The sequence below is a fragment of the Canis lupus genome, chromosome 35 (genome assembly GCF_003254725.2).
Source record: "Canis lupus dingo isolate Sandy chromosome 35, ASM325472v2, whole genome shotgun sequence".
NCBI classification, from domain to species: Eukaryota; Metazoa; Chordata; class Mammalia; order Carnivora; family Canidae; genus Canis; species Canis lupus.
In genome coordinates, this window is record NC_064277.1 from 25,912,039 (window position 1) to 25,921,726 (window position 9,688).

Below are 9,688 nucleotides of genomic sequence, written 5' to 3' on the forward strand. Positions count from 1 at the left end.
TGGATGATCAGCTGTCTCTTCCATTCCTGTTGGCATCCAATGCTGGGTATTTACCTACTGAATATGAGGGCAGACTCTAGGAGAGTGGGAGGAGAGCTGCTGAGGTCAATGACAAGGGCCAGGGTGAAGGGAGTCCTACCGGTCAAATCTGGGGCTATTTGAGCACCAAAATAATTAACTATTACAATCAATTATAAACTACTGAAAAAATAGGAATCCATACAAATAATAATTTGATAAATTAAGAAATTAACAGGGGAAAGCAGAGACTCTTGCTTGGCAGCAGCCAAAAACTGAGTGGACATGTGATAGGAGGACTGGAGTCGGAAATTCTCATTTTGAAGCCATCATAATCAAGATCAGCCCAGACAGTTGATGTTAAATCTAGGGGTAAATTTTGTTGAGGAGCAGGATATTTGAAGCCTTAAATTGTTGCCCCACAAACCAAGTGATCAAAATGAACCTCCCAATGGGAGGCACAGTCTCCAGATATGATCATTACACAACACCAGCTATGTAGTATTCTGGTGGGAAATGCATGACCTGAATGTATTCATGAGAAAACTACAGTCAGACTCAAAGTGAAAAACGTTCTATTAAAAAAAAAAAAAAAAAAAAAAGACATGCTTCAAATGGCATGTTAATGTCATAAAAGACAAAATAATAAAAATAAAAATAAAAATAAAAGAGGTTGTGGAAATGTTCCAGATTAAAGAAAACTAAAAAGAAAGACCAACTAAATGCAATCCCAACCCCAGACTAGGCGCTGCATCAGAGGGGATGTCGAGGCAGCTGGTCAAATCGGCATGCGCACGGTGGATGAAGTGGGCTGCGGTGCCAGTGTTACGCTTCCTGGCCTTCCTAACTAAACCAAGGTTCTGCAGCGAAGCACGTGAGGAGACCTGAACAGGACGCACTGTTGACCCACTCTCCAGAGAGAAGAGCAAGCAAACAGTTAAAGCAAGTGGAGCAAGATAAAAACAGTAGCTCAATCTGGGTAAAAGGCATAGGGGCATTTTTGTACTATTTTTATTTTTTCCCAAATAATTTATTTATTTTTTAATTTTTAATAAGTCTGAAATTGTTTCAGAGGCAGAGCAAGAGAGACTGCCCTGGAGGCTCCAGAGAAATCCCAATGCCCAGCATTGGTTGGACAGGCCAGCTCTTTAAAATACAAGAAGCTCCCCCCCAAAACCTTGCAAAGAGACAGTAATCCTTCTCAGTCCCAGGGTCGCCACCGGTCGGCGGTGGGGAAGCAGAGCCCAGTCCACCTTTAGGCTGAGCAGCAGCCCCCCAACCCCCACGAGCCGGCACAGCAGGGACCGCCAGGCACCTGCTGAGGCCTGGGGGGGAGGGGGGGCTTCTCGCTTTTGCAGAAAGCAGGAAATGAAGCACCAGGAGCAAGACCACACACGGTCTCTTTTCAACCTCCTTCCTTTGGAATCTCATTCTGTGGCTTTGGGGGGCTTTTGTTTTGTTTTGTTTTGCTTCTTTTGAAGCTGCTGCGCAGCCTGTTTTGCACAGGAGGTTTGCATTCACATTTTCTCTGCAATTTACTAAATCTTTAAGAGGCGAAGAAATAATGCTTATAAATCACGAAAGGAATCCAAAGGACCCGCCTCACGGCTGGGGGTGTAGCTCAGTGGTAGAGCGCGTGCTTAGCATGTACGAGGTCCCGGGTTCAATCCCCGGCACCTCCATCGGTTTTGAGAGTTATGTGCTTGTGATCAGACACTTCCCTGTTAAAACCGGTCTCTTCTCTCATTCCGTTTTCCACCTGCCTGTATTGCTGTACTAACACCGAATGTCTGCATGAAGAACCGAGCCGCCACTACACGTGTCCTGGATCCTATACAACACAAAATAACAGAGCCTTGGTTTCATTACTGTCTTTTGAATTTTGCAAAGTTCTTGGGGCACAGAACACACTGGAGGTGGAATAGCATTGGATCCCCTCATATCAGGGAGGCCTGTCTGCTTTACTCAGTCTACCAATTCAAATGATAATCTCTTCTGGAAACAGCCACAGACATATCCAGAGATAGTGTTTAATTGGACACCTGGGCGCTGATGGCCCAATGAAATTGTCAGAAAAGTTAATCATCACATGTATTGATGTGTTAATTTTTGCTAAGGTATCTTTTGCTTCTAAGGTATCCTAAACATTTAACAATCTTTAGTTTCTTTATAACTAAAGGTTAAAATTAAAATAAATACTTAATTTTGACATATTATAATTTATCACTTTTTCTAACCTTATGGACTGTGCTCCTTGTGTTGTGTGTGCCAACACATGATATGATAATGAAGTGATGGTGATGATGAAAGTGATGGTGGGGCAGCTAATTTACTGTGTATTTAACAGGGAAGAAAGAGTTTTGGGATTGTTGTTATTAAAACTAGGTCGTGTTGGTAATTATTATGAAATAACAGAACCAAAATATCAGCCATAAAATCATCATAATGACTCCTTTGCCTCCTGGAAGGGCAGACAGAGTGGAACAAATATGAAGAGCAAGTTGGTGTATCCAGCCCCCTCTTGAATGAGATGTTTTTTTCCTTCAGAACCAGTTCTTGTGATTGAGGAAGTCCTGTTCTACCCTCCATGAGAATCCATCCTACCTAGGCTTATGCATACTTTATAGTCCATATAATTTAAAAGCAGTTGGCTTCAAAAGGAAGTTGGGAAGAAGGGAAGTTAAAATGAAGGGCTCCCCTACAGCAAAGATTAGGGTGTTACTGCAAGATAAATGACCAAGTTGAGTATGTACCTATGCATTATTCTTCCCTCCCACCATAGCTGGTGGAACTGCATATGAGGTCCTAGCCTTGGAAGCAATGTGGTTTCATGTCAGCATCTGCACTTCTCCTTCAGACTAGATAAAGAAAGGTGGTACTGAGTTATCTTACATCTAAGTTACTTGTAAATGTTCAATGTTTATATGTCACAGAACACAAGAACAGCCATGAGTATGAATGGCCAGTGTGGCATCAGTGCTCAGTTTGTTCGTTATAACATTCCTTAGGTCAGTAGCTATTATGCCAAAGCAAGTGTGGTCTATGGAAAAGAAAATTACGGGAGAGTAATTGAAAATAGATTTCTTTCCTAGAACCAAAAGGGAGAAAACTTTCATCATGTGATATCAGACAGGATCTTGAGTAAATACATATTGAAGACTCATGCAAAAGGGTAAATTAAATACATGGAGGCCCCTGCATCAAACAGAAGCCTACTGAGTATCAGCATGTAGCCTGCTGGGCCAGCTACCACATGGAATGATACATCTATAGTCAGTAAAAAGGCATATGAGTCTGTATTTAACTGTTCTATTTTCAGAATAGCTAAAGAGACAAAGCCCAAAGCCTTATTTTGTTTACAGAATTCAGGTAATGCCTTGACCTTTGACGGGGAAAATGGGAAAAGGAACTGCTGTGGGGTCCAGTGTGGGTCCTCCAAGAGGATGCCTTCACTCCAAGGCCAACCACATCCCCCTGATAGGTACTACTGAATCTCCTGATCACTGGCATCTCTATATAGCTTCTTAGAGATGACTGCGCCAGGAAGAGGAAGGAAGCTGGAAAGTGAAAACAGTGGCATGCCAAGGGGAATGAAATAAGCCATGAATGAACGGACAGATGTGCAGCTAGAAGATTTGCTGTGTCTTATCCCTCGCTGGGGGAGACATAAAGGAGAGATAAGTAGGATGGACCAGGGAACACATCCATGACCATTTTAAGCTTTCCTACCTATTATATCCTCTCAACTCTATGTGTTCTGTCTCCAATCTTTGGTCAAAGAAAAAAAAATTTAACCCAATATGCAGAGCTTTTTGTTTAAGACTGTGTCCTATTCAGCAGGGAGTTGAAAATTTGGCTTACAATAGGTTGTATGTATGACTGTCAACAAACATAGCATTTGGTAAAAGACCAGGATAGAAAGAAAAGGTATTTTAAAGTAAATTGCTCAGACAGTTCCTGATATGAAGCTCACAGTCTAACTATCAAGACAGGATGATCCAAAGTGTAGGCTCATCTTGACCAGAAAGAACTCTCTGTAGTTCTTGATTCACCACCTTCAGTCAACAGATGTCTGCCTGCACATAAACGCCATTCAGAGACTTGCTTTAGAGGAAGATTTTATAATTATTTCTTAATCTGAGATGAGATTTAAAGATGTTCTAAAGTATTTACATGATTCGGATATATTAGCTTTATATTTTTTTAAGTGGAGGAATTTGGCAATATTGTAACATTCCAGTAATTTCCTACACTTAACTTTAAGTGCCCCCAATAGCCTTATTTATTTCATTACTGTAGGGCCCAGGGCAGGCTGTCCCAAAATGGACCTCTATGGCATAGTAATTATTTTTATGGAAGCTACTCCGGAAACAGTAGGTGCAAAGAACTCACATCCTCCTCCATCCCCCTGAAAGCAGGAAATAAGTCTCTCATTTGAAAGGTCCCCTCCCTGTACTGAGAAGTAAAAGACATCCTTATCACCAGAGACAGGAAATTTAAAATTGAGACAGCTGTATAAATAAACCTGGTTAATTTTTTAAATTAAATTATTTTTTTATTAAATCTACCTCAGACCAAACTCCACTTAAAATCCCTTACTAAATAAAGTTCCTAAGGATCTACTTTTTTTTATTGTCAAGTTCTCACAACTTTATTTTTTTGTCTAAAATCGGTCTCAACTTCATTATTAGGCCTCTGTGCGCAGGCAATAAAACTCCCTTTACTTGCCCTGTTAATGTGTCTCAAATCCATTTAATTCTGAGTCTAGTAAGAACTTTGGCTGGAGGGAAAATCTTTTCTCTCCTTAACTTTAGTAATTGAAGGGTCTGCTAAGGGTTAATTAAAGGATAAGCAAATCAGAATTCCCGGTTCAGGCTCCTGGAAGTGGAGATGCCAGGGACTGAACCTGGGGCCTCACACATGCAAAGCATGCACTCTACCACTGCGCTACATCCCCACGATGCACAAGCGCTTTTTTCACCTCAGTTGTCGACTAATAGTTCTGCCTAAGCGATGGAGCGTGCGTCTACAAGTCCACCGATGTTTCCAATCCTCAGTCACAGAAACACAATCAGTCGATTTAACAAATGCATATTAAGTAACACCAGCGCTAGTTCCCTGCACTTCCCTTTAATGTCCTTCAGCACGCTTTATATATTTGCAGATTTATGCCATTTGATTGCATTTGCTTCATTCTCCAAGTCGGGTGACTTCAGCCGGGCGGAAGCTGTGACTTTTCCTCATCACCCCACCGCCAGCCGCTCACACAGAGCCTGGCGCAGGGCAGCCACTCGGGAAAGAGCAGAGAGAACAAACTCCAGGTGTACTCAGTTCGGGGCAGGTAATACTGCAGAAGTGTGCGGGGGGACAGGAGGATTGAGAGATATACAAACAGGTAAGCTCAGGACAGTATGGCACGTGCTCTGGCGAAGATACAGCGGCTGACACGAAGTACACGAACCTTTGATTAAAAAAAAAAAAAAAAAAAATTCGGTGGCTCCAGGAGTCGGAGCAGCGCTCGGCGAGGTGAATACAGGCCAAGGGGCGCGCGCGAGGACCTTTCTGGGCCTCAGCGGGGATGGCGATGCTTAGGTGGAGCGCGCGCCGCCAGGTAAGTACCCCGCCGGCATCTGTTCAGGCTCAGAGCGGGGACTTCCGGGCCGTCGGGTCTAAGAAGTTGCAGGTCTGAAACGCATTGGTTGATTTTACTGAGTTTATGCGCGGCACAGATCCGCGAGGACCATGAGACCCCGGTCGTCGCTGGGTGGGAGCGCTCCAGCTTCTGGGGTCCCTGCGCTCTGGATTCTCCCTGCGGCGGAAGATCCCGCCAGGAAGTCCCGGAGCCAGGCCGCGGTTTCCACTTGCGCCTGGCCATGCCTCAGTTTCCCGCCTTCCCTCCTGGCACGTTGCTGGGCCTTGCCGGGTTTCCCTCCCCCGGTGGTTGGAACAGGCTTTGCTCTGTGACCAGGCCGGCTGTTCCTGGGGCCACTGAGGCACTGGAAATCCCCAGAGCAGCCACACTACCCTACGCGTTCCGAACACGACCCTGGGCACTGCCGAGCGGTAAAGGGTAAGGGGAATAGACATACAGTAGGAAAAGAAGAGGTAAACGCTAAGGTGAGACATTTGGAACCGAGTCAGGAAGACACAAAAATAAATATGAATGTCTAAGACTGAGCAATAAAGCCAATGGTTTTATCTTCCCGCAAGGCGCGAGGCGATTGGTGAGGACAGCCTCTTACCAAACTCCCTCCACGGGAGCTGGGGCAAGTGCACCCGGCAGCGGTGCGCAGACCTCGGAAGACCCTCCCTGACCGCCCGGTGAGGTCGCAGGACGCGCCCGGGTCCCCTCCCTCTCCCGGTTGCCGCCTCCCCTGCCGCGCAGGCTACGGTGCAGACCACTGGGTGGAGGGGAGGCCCACGTGCCTGACCCCGCCGTCAGCCCCGGGACCTGGCCGCAGGACCGCTGGTCACCAAGTGGTCCCTGGAATCCGCGAGAACAGGAGTCACTGTCTGCCGCCAAGGCCTGTGTGCGGTGCAGGAACCGTGCCCGGGTCCAGCGGCTGCTCAGGAAGCAGGCGGCCCCCCCCCCGCCCCCCGCACCTAGCTAACAAGCGGAAGGGTCGAGGAGTCGGGCGTGCGCTTGGCGGGGAGGCGGCCCCCCACGGCCCCCGCGGCCTCCGCTCGATCTCCAGTTCCTCCTCTCGTCCCGTAGTGGACGCAAGCAACACGGCGCGGGAGATGAGACACTGCGCTCCCCGGGGGTACGGTCACTTTGCTCTGGGCAGCAGGGGGAGTGGCGGACGCCAAATGGGCCTCGAGAGTGTGGTCTTTCGCCCGGTGGAGCCGCCGCCTCCCTCCCCGATTCTCACACCCCCCAGTCCCTGCTTCTCGCCGGACCCTCGGAGCACGTCGCCTGTCAGTCCGCCCGGAGGTATCCTCGGGGTCGCTGGGATCAGGTTTCGGACACGGTGGGGCTTGGGAAGGGCTGCAAGGGTTGCCCGTAGTAATAGGTGCGGGTTGGTGTTTGCGCGCGGGCCCCCTCTCCCCCCCCACCGGCCCCGGGAGTGCCCCTCACCCCACCCCCCGCCCGGCCAGGGGAGCGCCCCACTGGAGCCCAGCGGCTCCTTGGATCCCGGGCCCACTGCCCCTTGTGCCTGCTCCCTGTAAGCTGCCCCGAGGGTCCTCGCCTGGTTTATTCTCTTAGGGCGCAGGTGCGTCCCTAGGGTGCCGCCTGCAAGTTAAGGATGCCTCGTGGGGACGGTGACAGCATGCTACTTACCCACTCAGACGGAGGCAGGTACCCGCCAACTGAAATCTGCCGTCTGTGCGTCTGAGGCTGCGAGGGCCGCGATCCCTGACGTTGTCGTCATCTTGGTTTTTCCGGAGGAAATCCGCTCGGCGTCTGTAACGCGCCTCTGAGGAGCGGGTTCGCTTGTACCTGAGCTCTCCGAGGCCCGTAAGGCGCCAGCACGGCTCCCGGTGCACATCTGCAAGTCTGCGTGGCAATGCAGGTTCGCGCGGGAGGAGCCTGGGACACCCACTGCCGCGCTCGCTAGGCCACGGTGCACCTGCGCAGGCGGTGGGGGCGCGGGGCGGCAGGGGCGCAGGCCATCGGGGCGCCGGCGAGGGGAAGCTTGTTTGCCGGGTGGGTGGACAAGCCTTCGGTTGCTCAGCCTACGGCCTACATGGACCCACAGGGCAGGTGTTCATCTTTGCTCCCTTGAGTCCCGTTCGCGATGGGAATCAGGGGCTGCGCTTGTTCCCCACGAACGAGGGAGTTTTTTCTCATAATTTTGGTCATAAAGTTCCTTGGACCTTGCCCTCTGCGCGGGTTGCTACTAGCGATTGGGTGGTTGAGTGAAGGCCCCTCTTCCGTTCCTCATTCCTCGCTCTCTTCGACGTGACTCCGTAATGCGGGAGCTGTCAGGGCGTGATCCTCAGTTCGGTCCAGCTGTGCCCAGCGGCAGGATCTGTATTTGCAGATGTGCTTTATTTCGGCGTTTTGCCATTCTTAATCTGTTTTTACTCATTTCTATCTTCCTCTTCTCTTTGAATGGCTAGTGCCTAGAGTATCTCATGTTCAAGGGCTTTTGAAAATCCAGATATATATCTGCTGCTGTTTGTGCGTTAGTGTACAATACACTGGTCTTAAAAATGAACATTTTAAATATTCATATACAATTTTCACAGTATATTTAAAAACTAAATGCAAAGATTAGATTTTCCTCACACACTGAAATGTTTATAAAAATTCAGGCCTAATATGTTAAATTATTTCATATCCGAACGTTGGAAACACCTTAGTTTTGTATTATTGTTAGGAAATGATGTAGTATTGTTACGTTCGGGTACACCAGTGGTTCCTGATTTTAGTGTGTATTCCCATCACCTCCATGTCTTACCAGAACACAAATGGCTGGGTGGCCACACCCAGAGTTTCTGACTCATCTATCTGTGGTGGACCCAAGAATTTGTATTTTTAGCAAATCTCAGGTGATGCTGATGCTGGTGGTCCAAAGGCTGCAAGGCATTCGAGAACCAATGTCTTACACTAAAGCCTGTTTCTAAAGTGTGAAAACCTGGGTTTAGATTTGAATCTTCAGCATCCTTCTTACATGTTTTAATCCACAGGATACAGGTTTACTGATCTGAACCATGAAGTGAGCTTTTCTTCTCCAACCAGGCTGAGATTTACACACACCTTGTGGACAATTCCAGGCAGGAACTTGAGCTTGAATGCACCTTGCAGGATGACTCTATTCCAGTCCTTTACCCAATTGGACTGGCTCCTGCTTACAATTCTGTTTTGTATCACACGTCATAGCATTTCCCAGTGCTTTGTTGTAGCCATCTATGGTTCTATTTTTTCTGATGCCAGCCTTTCCAAAAAGGTTTTGATCTGAATGACTTATATTCATGGTCATTGCTAGGATAAAAGCCAGATATGCTCCTGCTTGTTCTGAGCTGGGCCTGAACAGAGTCAAATGAATCTAAAGACTTTAGTGATATCGATTTACAAACACCTTCTTTTTGACATTCAAGACCTATAAAATTAATATAACTCTCACACACCACAGTATAACAAAATTCCTTTTTGGGGAAAGTTGATGTGTATTTTTAAAGAAAGGTATTTTTATACCATATAGCCCAAATGTCAATGGGGATGTAGCTCAGTGGTAGAGCGCATGCTTTGCATGTATGAGGCCCCGGGTTCAATCCCCGGCATCTCCAGTTTCTTGCTGTCATCTTGAACCAGACATACTAGGTCTTTAGCATTTTTGATATTTCTGAGCAATTCAAACAACTAAATCAGATTTCATTCTAGTTGGAAAGTCAAATATGCTGCTGAAAAAATACACTTTGCTTGCACTGCTAAGAGGACTCAGACTTATGCTCTATTCCTCTTTTGGAGGAGGGTTAAGAGAGATTAGGCAGGGACAATGGACTGGTTTGTTCCCACTCCTGCAATTTTTGTTTTTCAACAATTTTTTGACCCTTGTAACAAGTGCTTCTACCTTACTGAGCCATTAAAAATATTTTATTTCTCATGCTTTCTATTTTAGTAGAGATCATATTTGAAGTCAACTGCTGAATAGAAAATGCACCACTGGATAAATGGGTAAAAGCATAACTAGTTTCTAATTGGTTGGCTGCAGGAAGCTAAGAA

General features: G+C 47.2%; 2 non-coding genes across 2 annotated transcripts; both read left to right on the plus strand.

Annotated features, from left to right (window-relative positions):
- Positions 1-1,628: 1,628 nt before the first annotated feature.
- Positions 1,629-1,700, plus strand: TRNAA-AGC (transfer RNA alanine (anticodon AGC)). The gene has a single exon. It is a non-coding gene; the product is annotated as a tRNA-Ala (tRNA).
- Positions 1,701-9,180: 7,480 nt separating this feature from the next.
- TRNAA-UGC (transfer RNA alanine (anticodon UGC)) lies at positions 9,181-9,252 on the plus strand. The gene has a single exon. It is a non-coding gene; the product is annotated as a tRNA-Ala (tRNA).
- Positions 9,253-9,688: the final 436 nt, after the last annotated feature.